Genomic DNA, 14,914 nt, shown 5'->3' on the forward strand with positions numbered 1-14,914 from the left:
AACTAAAAAATAAATATTAAAATTCTCTCTCTCTCTCTCTCTCTGTAGAAAGAAAGAAAGAAAGAAAGAAAGAAAGAAAGAAAGAAAGAAAGAAAGAAAGAAAGAAAGCGAGCTAAGGATATAAAACTCAAGGGACGAGCACCCCTGGGTTCAATTTCCAGGACCACAAAAAAGACAAGAAACTTAAAATACATACTGCTAAGTGAAAGAAGTCAATCTGAAAAGACCACACACTGTACAAAATTCCAACTTTGACATTCTGCAAAAGGCACAACTATGATGAGAGTAAAAAGATTAGTGGTTAGAAGGGCGAAAAGGTGGGATTTTTAAATCTGAATGTTTTCATGAATTGTGTTCAAGTCAATATGTATAACACCAAGAATAAATCCTAAAACTATGAATAACTATGAGTAACAAATGTATCAATGTGGTTTAAATGATTATATGTACCATCTCTGGTAAAGGGGAAGGGGCTAAATGGGAAACTTTGGTATTCTGCTCAATTTTGCTATGAACCTACAGGTACTCTTAAAAGTCAATTAAAAAAAAAAAACTGTACAAGAGAATTTACAGGTCTACGATACAATCAACAGAGATCTGAGCCAGCTGTAGTAGAACATGCCTGTAATCCCTGACTCAGGGAGACTGAGACAGAAGTTTAAGGACAGCCTAAGCAACTTAGGAAGAACCTGTCTCAAATTTTTTAAATGTGGGGATGTAGTTCAGTAGTGAAGCACCACTGAGTTTAACTCCCAGAACCAAAATAAGTAAATGATCTGAGAGTCATTAGAATATAGACTGTTGAAGGTCAGGAAATAAATAAGCCCTAAATAAAGCACTAAAAAGAGGATATAGATTTAAAAAAAAAAAAAAAAAATTTGCCCTATGTAACAGCAGATGTTAAAACCCAATAAAACCAAATCATTTAAAATACATTAGAAATACTATTTAAAAGAACTATTCTTAAGAATATTTATTGTAGCCAGGCCCAGTGGCACTGCCTATAATCCCAGCAGCTCAGGACGCTGAGGCAGGAGAATCACAAGTTCAAAGCCAGCCTTGGCAACTGGAGGCTCTCAGCAAGACCCTGTCTCAAAATTTTTTATAAAAAGGGCTGGGGATGTGGCTCAATGGTAAAGTGCCCCTGGGTTCAACCTCTGGTACCAAAAAAGAAAACCAGAAAAAAAAAATTATTGTTAAGAACAAATTCATCCCCAAGTTCTTCAGGGTTCTTTTGGGGGTGGAAGTGGAATTCTGAAATGCCATATAGAACTTGTTGAAAATTAAAGTCTGTACCAAAAAATATTCAAAATTTAACATTTAACAAGAAGTATATAGAAATTCGATAATTTATAATACAAGAAAAATCTAAGAGCTGGAATTGTGACTCAGCAGTAGAGCGCTTGCCTGGCATGTGTGGGCCCTTGGTTTGATCCTCAGCACTGCATATAAATAAATAAGTACAATTAAAAAAAAAAAATCTGACAACTAAAAAATATTTTTAAAAAATAAAGGAAGAAAGAAAAATCTGCAATAGACCTCTGTAAGCAAAAAAAGGACTTCTGAACTTTAAAACTGATATAATACAATGTAAGCAGTCACCTAAAACTTTATGAAGTTATTAAACTTACTTTGTTACTCTCATTATATCAGATCAGTTTTCAAAATACCTTACTCACTGAAAATAAAATCCTATTCATCATATTATTACCAGATAATTATTTCTTTTGTAAACCTCCCCCCAAAAAAATACTGAGGACTGAACTCAGGAGGGCTGAGCTATATCCTCAAACCTTTTTATTTTTAGACAGGGTTTTCTTACTAAGCTTCACAGGCTGCCCCTGAACTTTCGATCCTCCTGCCTCAGCCTCCTGAGTAGCTAGGATTACAGGTACATGTCACTATACTCAGATCTTTTAATTTTAATCTAATATTATTTTTTAATTATATTGTAAAAAAATTCTATAGTAATTTTGTAAAAATTTCTTGAGCCAGGCATGGTGGCATATGCCTATAGTTACAGCAACTCGAGGCTGAGGCTGGAGGATCACAAGTTCAAAGCCAGTCTCAGCAATTTATCTAGGCCCTAAACAATTTAGTGAGACCCTGACTCAAAATAAAAATGAAAAATGAGAAGGGTTAGGGATGTGGCTCGTTGGTAAAGTGACCCTGAGGGTTCAATTCCCAGTTAAAAAAAAAAAAAAAAAAAAAATTCCTGAGATGAAGGATATTAAGATGTAAATTACTGAGCAAAGTGGCACATGCCCATAATCATAGCAGCTTGGGAGGCTGAAGCAGGAGGAATATTAGTTCAAAGCCAGCCTCAGCAAAAGCAAGGCATTAAGCAACTCAGGTATAACCTAACTCTAAATAAAATACAAAATAGGGGGCTGGGGATATAGCTCAGTTGGTAGGGTGCTTGCCTCACATGCACAAGGCCCTGGGTTCAATCCCCAGCACCACCAATTAAAAAAAAAAAAAAAAAACACAAAATAGGGCTGGTGATGTGGCTGAGTAGCCCTGAGTTCAATCCCTGGTACCTGGCCTCCAACAACACAACAACAACAACAACAACGTATGCAAATTAAATAGATATAAACTGAACTACATTTGTTCTAAATTTGTATTTTGTACAACACTTACCATGAGTTCACAGTTCTATTAATTATACTATATTTCAGTTTAAAATATGAAATGTTACTAAACTATGCTAGAAAGATGTTAAATGGGTCATTTAAACCATTCTACAATATATATAAAGAAAAATTTTGTGCAAACTAGGGAAAAAAATCTGGACAGAATAGCAACTAAACGTCCCAGATTACAGAAATTCACCCTCATTTAAATTCCCAGAATGAAAAAGTACAACTACTTTGTGTAAATAATTTTGAGTCTCAAAATCTATCAGTCAGAAAATTCTAACAGCTAACCAAAATCCTACACGCCTATAATCCCAGCAGCTTGGGAGACTGAGGAGGTTCTAAATTCAAGGCCAGTCGTAGCAACTGACAGAGGCTCTAAGCAAATTAGTGAGACCCTGTCTCAAAATTAAAAACAAAAGGGGATGGGGATGTAGCTCAGTAGTAAAGTGCCCCTGGATTCAATTCCCAATATTAAAAAAAAAAAAAAAAGTTACCAGACCATTACATTTGTCAGATTATACTTTGCTCTTCAGTACCTTCTAAAGGAGATAGTGATACCATAGATACCTAATGATCAATTAAAGGGACTCAATGTTCCACTTTTCCAAGTTAGTTAACTGTCTAAAACTGCTAAAAAGAAACTTCAATTTTAATCAACTTGACTTTCTAAATTCCAGACTTACAAGATCCATTCAAATCCCCCATCATAATATCCAAAATCATCTCAGAAAGTGTATCAACTTATCATTTAATTCTCCTTTTCAACAACAAAATACACTGAGAAAAACACAGCACTAATGATTTATAACATGATTTCACAAATTCCAATCTATGCACTTCAAACATATCCAGCATGCTAAGATAACCTACTTATTTATTTTTGGAGTGAACCCAGAGGCTTTGCCACTGAGCCACATATGGCCTTGCTAAATTGCTGAGGCTAACCTTGAACTTGCAATCCTCCTGCCTCAACATCCCCAGTCCTTGGGATTACAGGCATGCATAACGTCTTTAGTTATCAAACTAACTTGATGCCCTAGTATCAAGCTTTTGTTGCACCCTTACTATGGACCTGCCATTGATCTAAGCACTTGAGTTATTTTCATTTCAATTCTCAACCACGCTTGAAGTGCTGTCATTACACCCATTTTGCAGATAAGGAAAACGAAGTACAGAAAGGTTAAGTATACTGCCCAAGGTCACAAACCGGTGGGGCAGGATTCGGATCAAAGGGGACAATCTGACCTCAGAGCCAGTGTTCCCAACTCTTAACTTATGAAAAGAGCTAACAATTGACCCCTGAGAGCCGCTTAGCTAGAGATGGTGAATGCTCATCTGGGAAGAAACGGACAATCACACCAGTCCTAATATCCATGTTACTGACTTCTATGACTTTGACAAATCAACTACACAAACTGGACTTTTTTGAATGTCAGAGCAAACATATTCTGCATCTTTCCAGGAACCAGAGGGGGCAAAGAAAAACCTGCGAATCGATATGGTCCAGGTTACCGACATTCCTAAGTTATACATCTGGGAGAGTCGAGAAAGGACCCCACAGTCCTCGGGGAAGGAAGCCTAGGAAAAGCAGGGTTTATAATAAAAAGCTAGAGCTGCCTTGGCAAGTCGTTCACGCGCTCTCCTCTTTAATGACATAAACAAGGGAGGAGGCTGCATTCTTCCCACTGCACAATGAAGGCTCAGGCCGAGTGAGAGGAAGAACGCAGCACCACCGGGACGACTCCGGCCGGGGGTCTCGGGCAGGGAGTGGAGACCAAGGCGGCCGCGGCGCCCCGCGCGGCCCCAGCCTCCCGGCGCCGCGGGGAGGGGCCGGAGGAAGGGCCGGCTGCTGCCCGCACTCAGCTGACCTCCGCCATGTTGGCCACACACCCCGGGACCCTCCACAACAAAGGCCGGCACCCGGGCGCGGGGCACACCGGGCGCCTCCCCTGGCCGAGCCCGCCTCCGGGCGCGCGGGGGCCGGGGCGCCGTCGAGGCCCTTCCCCAGCCCGCGGCCCCGCCGCGCCGGGCCGACCCCCACCCGCAGCCCCGCCGGGCCCGGGGCGCAGGGGGCGGGGGCGGGGGCGAGCGGCGGCAGCGGCAGGCAGGGGAGGGGCGGGGGGCGGCGCTCGGCGGTCGGGCGGCCGGGCTCCGGCCGAGACAAAGGCGCCGCGGCGCAGGGGACTGCCCGCGTCCCGTCCCTGACCGCGCAATCCGGCCCGGCCAGGCTCAACCGCCCGCCGCCATTACCGGGCCTGGGAACCCTCCTCCCGGAGAGCCCCTCACTGCCGGCTCCTCCCTCCAGGCCGGGCCCCACTTACCTGTGGGCGGAGAGCGCGCCTCGGACCCCGGTCCTGGCTCAAACGCGCTCCGTCACCAACCGCCGCCACCGCGGGCAGCGCCACCGCCTCTCCCCCGCGCCGAGACCGACGGGACACCCCGGGCCGCCACCGCCGCTCGAGAGCGCGCCCCGCCACGGTCGCCACGGCTCCCCCCTAGCCGCCGCCGCCGCCGCCGTTTCGCGCGTCCTCGAGCCCGCCGCGCGCTCCCGCTAAATACCACACACTGCGGCGGCCGCCATGAGGAGGCGCGGTCCCGCGCGCTGGGAGCCCCGAGGGGGCGGGGCTTCCCGTGGGTGCGCAGGCGCAGAGGCGCTGGCGCAGCCGGCCGCGGCGGCGGCGCCCCGCACAAACAGCGCGGTGCGCGTCTTCCTGGGCGGCGGTTGGCCCTCCAGCTCATGGGTTACGGTGGCGGCGCCCTCACATCTCCCTCTCAACAAATTCTGGCACGTCACCCTTCTCTCCTCAACTGTCCCAGCCGCGGGAAACGGGAGCTGGCTTGCCTGCCTGCCTGCCTGCCGCGTCAGGGGCCACTCCTTCCTCGCCCCCCGCTGCGCTTTGTTTCCCGGGTCCCTGCGACCACCCTCCTCCGTCCCCAGGGGTAGTCCAGCACCCAACCGGGAGTGCCTGCCTGGAGCTGGCCTCGTACCCCTGACAGAGCTGCCGGTTGCTATTTATGGCTCCTCCAGTTTTGTGGGCTGGTTTTGCACAGCGCCTCCATGGGCTCTAACTCCATTCTTTCCCAAAGCAGAAAGAGACCGGATGACCTGGCCACCGACCCACCTCCTAAGAGGTCCAAGCCTCTCCTGTTGTTTTGAGGGGATCCTTCAGCGAAAGCAGGACCTATTTCAAATGCTTTTTTCGCTATGGAGTGGATAGAGTAGATAGTGTGAAACTCATATTTTCTTATGCGTCCTCACTCATCTAGAAAGTTCTTATTTAGACGCGATGTGTTGTGCTGCTTTAAATAAATTTTTTTTAAAAAAACGAAAACATCACAATTCTTTGATGGATGCAGTGAACAAATGCTAGTACCTGAGACACAACCCCCACAAAAATGTGCAAACAAAAAAGGTCTTAAGAGATTTTAGAAACCAACTAATCCTCTTTATATTCAACCTCCCCACAATCAGCAGATCTTTTGACGGGGCAATTTTTATGAGAACACAAGTTTCTGCTCACACGCTGAAGGCAGAGAATCCGTTATCTTAGGTACTAATGCAACCTGCTAATTTTTTGCTTCTCTGAGCACATTTGTATAGTCTGTGCCTGCATTGATACTTGGACTTCTGTTCTTAATATTTTGTTTATTGTGGCTTGCTCTCTCCCCCTGGGACCATTAGCACATCCAAACAATGTTTCTTGAGGTCAGAAAAGAAAAAAAAAATGTGCTTAGCCACAAATGATACACTACTCACATGTTGGACCTTGGTCCCTAAAGCTCTAATGTCAGTTGGAGACTTGTGTGCCCTTATGTAGGTCCAACAGTTAATGATGGTGTTCTCATTCATTTCTTCACCAACATATCGACAGAAGGGTTCTAAGATGTTCAGTCATATACTATGCTTGGTCATAAAGATTAGCAAATGAGGAAGTCCTCATGGAAAGTTCTGAGACTACAGAGCCACTGGCTCTACATTTACAGAGTATATATAGCCTAGTAGGAAATAAAAATGCTAATCAGTGTCATAGATTAAATGTATCACTGCAGCCATGGTACCAAAAAAATAGCAAAAAAAAAAAAAAGGTGCCTTGTACTAAAGTGTGTAACAGGACAGGGAACTGGGTAGAGATCTAAATTATTAGAAGGAATTAACCATATTGGAGTTAGTGAGAACCTGAAGAAGAGTAAAACCACTGCCTGTTCCAAGAACTGGGGTGGGGGGGGGGGGACAAAACACAACTATGGATTTTTGTTTTGTCTTTTGACGGGTGGGGAAAGAGGGGCCAGGAGAGAGGACAGAAGGGTATGAAGTCCTGAGATGCAGCCCAGCTTGTGGTGCTCAAGAAGCCAGGGGGGCGCAGAGAAGGCTGAGCTTTGTGGGCCAAGTTACTTAAGTTTCCTAAAACACTACTACTTAGGCTGGTGAAGCCAAGAAAGGATTCATTGAGACCATCAAGTTTTAACTAGGTGTGGCCTAAGCGGTGGGAGTTTCCCACATGAAGAGGGAAAGGCTTTCCAAGCAGAGGGAGCATTCAGAAAGGGACAATCCAGACAAGAAATGAAGGCCTGAACTGGAGAAGTGGCCACAGAAATGGAGAGGGGGGGCTTTGAAGAGATAGATGATCTTGGATGAATCAAGAGAGTCAGATGTATATCTGATAATGACAAAAAATGTAGAAATAGGAATAGTATTAGCTGCCTTTCTTTCTTTTTTTTTTTTTTTTGTACTAGGAATTAACCCCAGGGGTGATTTATCACTAATCTATATCCCTGCACTTTGTTGTTGTTGTTGTTGTTTTGAGACAGTATCCTGCCAAGTTGCCTTGGGCCTCACTAAGTTACTAAGGCTGGTTTTGGAATTGGGAACCTCCTGCCTCAGCCTCCCAAGCTTCTGGGATTATGGGTGTGTGCCACCAGGCCCAGTTTAGCTGCAATTTTTAAGCATCTACCCTGTGCCAATCACATGCATTACTTCATCAATCCCTCCTCCAAGTAGTAATTGCCATTATCATTCCCATTTAAACTAGGAGGCAATTGAGGCATGATGACATTAAAGCCTGAACTAGAGAGGTAGCCACATAGTGGCAAGAGCCAGGATTCAAACCCCAAACCAGTTTCATTAGCTAGACTAAAGGTGATGTACAGGGAGCCCAGCAGGAGGCAAGATAAATTCTCTGCAAGTATTAGGTGAGAAGTGCCTAGGGCAAAAGCAAAAAAACAGCTGGAATTAGGGACCCAGAATTTAGGAAGTAGACCACAGGTCACTATCCCATGAAGGGGCTGGCTATAGTTCCATTCAGGCAGGTTTTCTGGAATCCACTCGCAACAAAGGGTCCTAATGGGGGAAACTAACTTAAATGAATTCTTTGAACAAAAAAAAAAAATTAGGGTTCATTTTGGAGCAGACATTTTGAGATTTGTCCATTACAATTATGACATAACTACATATTACAAAAATGAATCATGGGATTTTTTTAAGTGAAATAAAACTTTGATCTCAACAAGCTGCCAGACCAAATCAGGCACCGTGGCACATGTCTGTAGTCCTAGCTACTTGGGTGGGCTGAGGCAGAAGGAGCCCAGGAGTTCAGGGCAAGCTTGGGCAACAGAGTGATCACTGTCTCTTTATAAAACAAAAAAGAAAAAGAAGTTTTGGTTGGGGATGTAGTTCAATGGCAAAGCATTTGCCTGACATGTGCAAAGCCCTGGGTTCAGCCACCAGCATGGGGGTGAGGGTGGAGCTGACATGAAACTGAAGCTGATAACATTCAGAGATACTGATAAACTTAACGTTTAGTGGTATCATATTACACTATTAGGTTAGAAAATGCAAAGAAAAAATAAGCATAATCAAAATTATCCTTGAAAGTCCCTTCAATCGCCCATAAATTCCAATATACATCATTTTGTTTTTTACAGTCCCAGTATAAATGCCCACCATGTGATAAATTTTGCATATGCAATACATGATTGTATGATGTTTCTGATTACACTATTTCAACTACAATTTTTTTCTCACATTTTTTGGGGAAGTTGCAATTCCTATGTATATGGCAACATCAAAAGCTGAGTTTGGGGCTGGGGTTATGGCTCACTGGTAGAGAATTTGCCCAGCATGTGTGAGGCACTGGGTTCAATTCTCAGCACCACATATAAATAGATAAAATAAATGTCCATTGACAAACTTTTAAAAAGTTGAGTTTCACTCCAGTTGGAGGTAAACCTTCCATTCTCACTGGCAATAGGCAAGGAGTGGCCATATGGCCTTGACTTGAGTTGCTCTGGGGGAGATACAGCTCTGGGGTAGAATGCGGTATTGTCCCCCATGCCCCAAAACCTCCATCCTCTGGGCAAGAGAGACTACAGAGAACTTGGCCAATGTGGCAACTGATGGTTCTAGACAACCCTGCTTTGTCAAAGACGGATTTTGCCCCCCGACACTTTTATCCCTTCTACCCAAAAACATTTTGTCCCTCTGAAAATGGCAACACAATACCTCTCTGGTCCTGAATTACCTTGCAAGTTCTGGATTCCTAGAGGTAGCAGGGTTGACTGGAACATACTAGAAACACTCAATGGCCAAGATCAGTCTCTAAGTATCAGAGTTTTAAGTCAGCCCCACAAGCAACTTCTGCCTCTGGATTTCTTACCATTGGTTTTCTTGTCTTGGTTTGTTTCTGCTCTCCTCTACAAAAGTCAAAATTATTTCTCCTTCCTTCTCTCCCTTCCTTTAAATACAAAACTAATCTAATCAGTTTAACTTCACCCAATGGATATTAATGAGATTTAGGAGGGTCTGACCTGATGATCTGATTGGGTTAATTCTGGTTGATAGGTGGAGAAGAGGGCTGGGGATGTGGCTCAGTGATAGAATGCCCATGGGTTTAAAAAGAAATGAAAAAAGAAATTTAAAGAACACATTATATAGCCCCACGACGGGATAATTAAATATCCTTTTTCTGAACAGGAAGGAATTGGGCTTCCATTACAGTTAATCTAAGAAAGCATTTTGTAAACAGTAAATAGTGCTCTAAAAAAAATTTCAGATTGGGTGACAAATCTTTTCAGGTCACATGGGAAATCATTTCAGGGTAGGAAAGCTCTCTGATCTCCTCAAACCATATCAAATGACAATTCCATCCACTCCAAGGGAACCAAAAGCACTGGTCCTGTAACTGACCCACTGTAAATGATTTTCTCTAACTACTAAAGCAGGCACTGATGACTATCTATGTTTGGGGGTTTCATGTGGATGCGTATTAACTTTATATTTAACATAGGTCAGATACCAACTCATTGGTTGTTCTTCTCTAAAACAACTCTTCTTTCTATGATGCCTGGTAAGAATTTATTAAGAGATAAAGTAGTACCAAGTAAAATAAATTCAAAGTTTTGGTTTTTTGTTTGTTTGTTTGGTACTTTACCACTGAACTACATCCCCAGCCCATTTTCTATTTTTTATTTTGAAACAGCATCTCACTAAGATGCTTAGGGCCTTACTAAGTATCTGAGACTGGCGTTGAACTTGCTATCCTCCTACCTCAGATCACAGGTGTGTGTTGTTTTTGCATTGATGCATTATTTTTTTTCTTCAGAAAACTGTAGGTTTATCATTGATCCAGATTTCTAACATTTGGACTATGTTTTCAAGATTATATATTACTATGTGTTGTTTTGTTTTTCTTGGTACTGTGGATTGAACCCAGGGTTGCTCTACCACTGAACTACACCCCCAGCCCTTTTTTCTTATTTTTTGAGACAAGGTCTCACTAGTTGCTGAGGCTGATTTCTGACTTTTGATCCTCTTGCCTCAGCCTCCCAAGCAGCAGGGATGACACATTCACACACACTCCATCTTTCTCCCACATCCTCTATATGACTGTGTTTATGCTGTTCCATAAATTAAAAAGCACTTGGCACAACTATCTAACCAGGTTTGGGCTCCAGAGTGCTTCATTTAAGAAAGATGGTTTCAACCACAGAGTATTGTGGTACACGCCTGTAACCCTAGTGACTCGGGAGGCTTGAGGCAGGAGGGTCACAAGTTCAAGACCAGCCTCAACAGTTTGGCAAGGCCCTAAGCAACTTAGCAAGGCCCTGTCTCAAAATACATACAGAAAGAAATAAATAGGGCTGGAATCTAGCTCAGTGGTAAAAGCACCCCCTGAGTTCAATCCCTAGTGCCAAAAAACACAAAACAAAAACATGAATTCAAATCATATGCATATACATCTCAGACATATAAAATTCTAACCTTTGCATCCTCCCTCCAATACAACATTACAATGCTTAGGTAAATTTCCAGATGCTTCCCAAAGGCTCAAGAATCTCACCTCACTTAGTATGACACCTCCCTCCAAGCAGCCACCAGTGCTCTTTTCAAAGCACAGACCTGCCTTTGTGAAGTTTCTGCCTTGCTGATGTTTTAATCACTAACTTTCTCCAATCCATGAATTTTTGGAAAACCCATTTCTCAAATTTCTCCTCCATCAAGCCTCTACTGGTTCACTGACTCACTTGAACAATGAACATGTGATTCAAAACACAATGGTTGTCCTCTACATACTCAAAGCATGCTGTCCTCTGCATGAATTAAAAAGCAATTCCAACCAAGTGCAGGGGCCCCCCACACCTGTAATCCCAGCAATTTGGGAGGCTAAGGCAGAAGGATTGCAAATTCCAGCCAGGCTGGGCAATTTAACAAGACCCTGTCTTAAAATAAAAATTAAAAAGGGATGGGAATGGGGTTGGGGTTGTAGCTCAATGGTAGAGCACTTGCCTAGCATGTGTGAGGCACTGGATTTGAATCTCACCACCGCATATAAATAAATAAATAAAGGTACATTGACAACTAAAAAAAAAAAAATACATTATTAAAAAAAGAGGAATGGGAATGTAACTCAGTGTTAGAATGCCCCTAAATTTAATTCTAATTCTCCAATAGAAAAAAAAAAAAAGATGTAGCTTTCTGGACAAGAGACATCTAGAACTAAACACAGCTCAGAAGAGATTTAAACAGATATTTTTGGTCTTGTGAACTAGACTGTTGTAAAATAATCATATTGATGTTAAACAATAGAAATCACTTGTACAGTCTGCACTGGTTCAGCCAACTTTTACAGTGTAATTGCAACTTTTTTTTTTTTTTTAATAGTACTGGGGATTGAACTTGAACTCAAGAACCCTTTGCTAACAGTGAGCTACATCTCCAGCTCTTTCTTTTTTTTTTTTTTTTTTTTTTTGAGACAGGGTCTCACTAAATTCTCCAGGATGGCCAGCAACTTACAATTCTCCTGACTCAGACTCCTGATAGCAGTTGACACATGACAGCCATGTGCCATAATATTCAACTGCTATCTCCTTTTACGTCAGACAATGGATAACTATTTATCATGCATTTTAGGTGGATAGCTCTGGAGCCATTAGCATTCCCTTCAGAGTTCAGCTCTGCTGCTGGCCCTTTCTTGGCCTGAAACTGGGAAGTATGGCTACCTCCCAAGTAGATTACTATCAGTTTTATAAAGGAAAGCAGGTACCCAGCATGTCAAACATGCCTAAAGCAGAGCAGAAACAATGTTTTCTTTATCAGACACACCTGTTGCCAGTTTTTCACTGTCTGGGGCTAGTGAATGCAAACAAATTCTCCCAAACATGGTGAAGACGTTAGAGATAAATAATAAATCCAAGATGGAAATTGGAACTAGCTGTGGAAAAATTCTCAACAGCCCAAGAGATCAGGAAATGCATTACCCCTAACTGAAGTTTTCCTTTAATAGCTTCATGGTTCTTCGGGAAATAGGCAAACAATCTACCACTGATATACAAATACCCCCAGCCCTTTTTTAAAATTTTATTTCCAGACCGGATCTCACTAAATTGCCCAGGCTGGTCTTGAACTCAAGATCCTCCTACCTCAGCCTCTCAAGTAGCTGGAATTACAGGAAGCACCATTCATTTAGGATTTTATGTACCTGCTGATCTGCAGAGGTAGGTGGTGTCGACACTGACAACAGTAACTTTCCAAATGCCTGTTTAGAGTCAATTGGAATGCATTCAGTAAAACCCCTGCCTCCCAACATGCACATACTCATTTTAAGGATCCAGATCTTTTTTTTTTTCTTCCCCTTCCTCCCTCTCTCCCCTTTTCACATGCTCCTCCCCCCCTTTTTTAATCTTTCTTTCTTCATTAATAAAGTTGGATCCAGTGGTCCTTTAATACTGACCTACATCCCCTACCCTTCTTACTTTTGATTTTGAGATAGGATCTTGCTAAGTTGCCCAGGTTGGTCTCCAACTTGCAATACTTCCACTTCAGCCTCCCAAATCACTGGGATTACAGGGCATGCACCACAGTGCCCAGCCAGAATTTTTCTTGATGGTTATCAATTTAGCTTTTTAAAAATTAAGTAATTCTTGAGCTCCTGTTACATGCCACCATGTACACCAATCCCATTGAGGGCAGGGGCATATCCCATTCAGATTGTATTGCTATCTAAGCCCAGTTCAGTGCCTGGCACATAAAGAGTCCTGGATGTTCACTACGCCTGAACATCCAACCATAGTGAAACATGCTTATAATCCCAGCCACTCATGAGGCCAAGAGAAGAGGAAACCAGCCTCAGCAACTCAGAAAGATTCTATCTTTTAAAAAGAAAAGGAAAAGAAATCCTGGTAGAGTGCCCGTGAATTATTTCCCCAGTACCTGGGTGGGACACGGGGCAGGGGGAAGGGGTTGAAAAAAATGAAAATAGATTACATTAGGACTATTCCCTTAAAAGCTGTCTGTCTATGGACTCTATTTGTAGTTTTCCTTTTAATATGTTTTCATTCCTTATTAGCAGATACTTGCCCTTCTTTCCAAAGTATCTTAGAGGAACTAGCATTTATCGAACTCTTAACATGCTTAAGTTTATGGGTTACCTAATTTAAAACTAACAAATGTATAAAGTAAGTTTTGTTTTTCCCCCATCTTACAGATGAGGAAACTGAAACTCAGAGAGGATAAGTTTCTTTCCCAAGAGCGCATATTAATAAGTGCTGAAGTGAAAGTTGGTGTCCAGGTCTGCCTGGCTGGGAAGCTCTTGCTTTTTGTTCCGTGTCTGAGTCTCTCGACAGATGTGCATGGATCTCAGAGGAGTTACAACTGGACCCTTTAAGTCCTTCTTGAGAATTTTTAAATTCAAGGTCTTTTTTTAAAAAATTAGTTTTTAGTTGTAGTTGGACACAATATCTTTATTTATTTTTATGTGGTGCTGAGGGCCTTGCCCATGCCAGCCCAGTGCTCTACCACTGAGCCATAACCCAACCCTAAATTCAAGGTCTTCATTTTTAATGCTAAAAGAATGGATAAAACATGGACAGCTACCTACAACTCTATGTCAACTTAAAAATGAAGATACAAATATAACATTTAGGGTTCACTGGAGAGCACAGGAAGCATTAAAGCAGCACTGGTTAAAGGATCATTTCTGGTGAAGGATACAGAAAGGAGGGATCCAGGTAGAGGGTGGATGGAGGAAAAGGGGACTGATTTTCTTTCTTTTTCTTTTTGGCACTAGAGATTCAATCCAGGACTTCACACATGCTAGACACAAACACTGAGCTAAAATTCCAGCCCTTTTTTATTTTGAGGAAGGGTCTCATTAAATTGCCCAGGCTGGCCTTGGACTTACAAGCCTCAGTCTGCTAAGTAGGTGGGATCACAGGTGTGTGTCACTGTGCCCTCCTCCACATTTGAAACAAAATAGTAATGGTGGTGGTGGTTGTTATTATTATTAATGTTGTTTTGATACTGGGAATTGAACCAAGGGGTGACCCAACTTGTGATCCTCCAGCTCCAGCCTACTGAATTGCTGGGATTACGGGCGTGAGCCACCACACCTGGCACATTTGAATTTTTTTAAAAAAATATTTTGTTTTAGTTGTAGTTGGACACAATACCTTTGTTTTTATGTGGTGCTGAGGATTGAACCCAGCGCCTGGCATGTGCTAGGCGAGCGCTCTACTGCTGAGCCACAACCCCAGTGCCCCCTTGAATTATTTTTTTTAATATTTTTAATTGCCAATGGATTTTTAACTTTATTTGTTTATTCATATGTGGTGCTGAGGATAGAACCCAGGGCCTCACACATGCTAGGCAAGTGCTCTACCACTGAGCCACAATCTGAGCCCCCCGCCTTGAATTATTTTTAACCACACAAAATTGGCCCTGCATATCCATAGGTTCCAGCAGCTTGGATGGCTGAGGTAGGAGGATCACAAGTTCAAAG

The 14,914-nt window shown here is 42.8% G+C and overlaps 1 protein-coding gene across 1 annotated transcript in view; it reads right to left on the minus strand.

Annotated features, from left to right (window-relative positions):
• Siah1 (siah E3 ubiquitin protein ligase 1) overlaps positions 1 to 5,217 on the minus strand; it is a 29,504-nt gene extending 24,287 nt beyond the window's left edge. The window contains exon 1 of the mRNA XM_027938991.2: positions 4,964 to 5,217. The gene's annotated coding sequence lies outside the window, so the exon portion shown is untranslated. The remainder of the gene's footprint in view (positions 1 to 4,963) is intronic.
• Positions 5,218 to 14,914: the final 9,697 nt, after the last annotated feature.

This window comes from Marmota flaviventris, chromosome 18 (assembly GCF_047511675.1).
Source record: "Marmota flaviventris isolate mMarFla1 chromosome 18, mMarFla1.hap1, whole genome shotgun sequence".
NCBI lineage: Eukaryota > Metazoa > Chordata > Mammalia > Rodentia > Sciuridae > Marmota > Marmota flaviventris.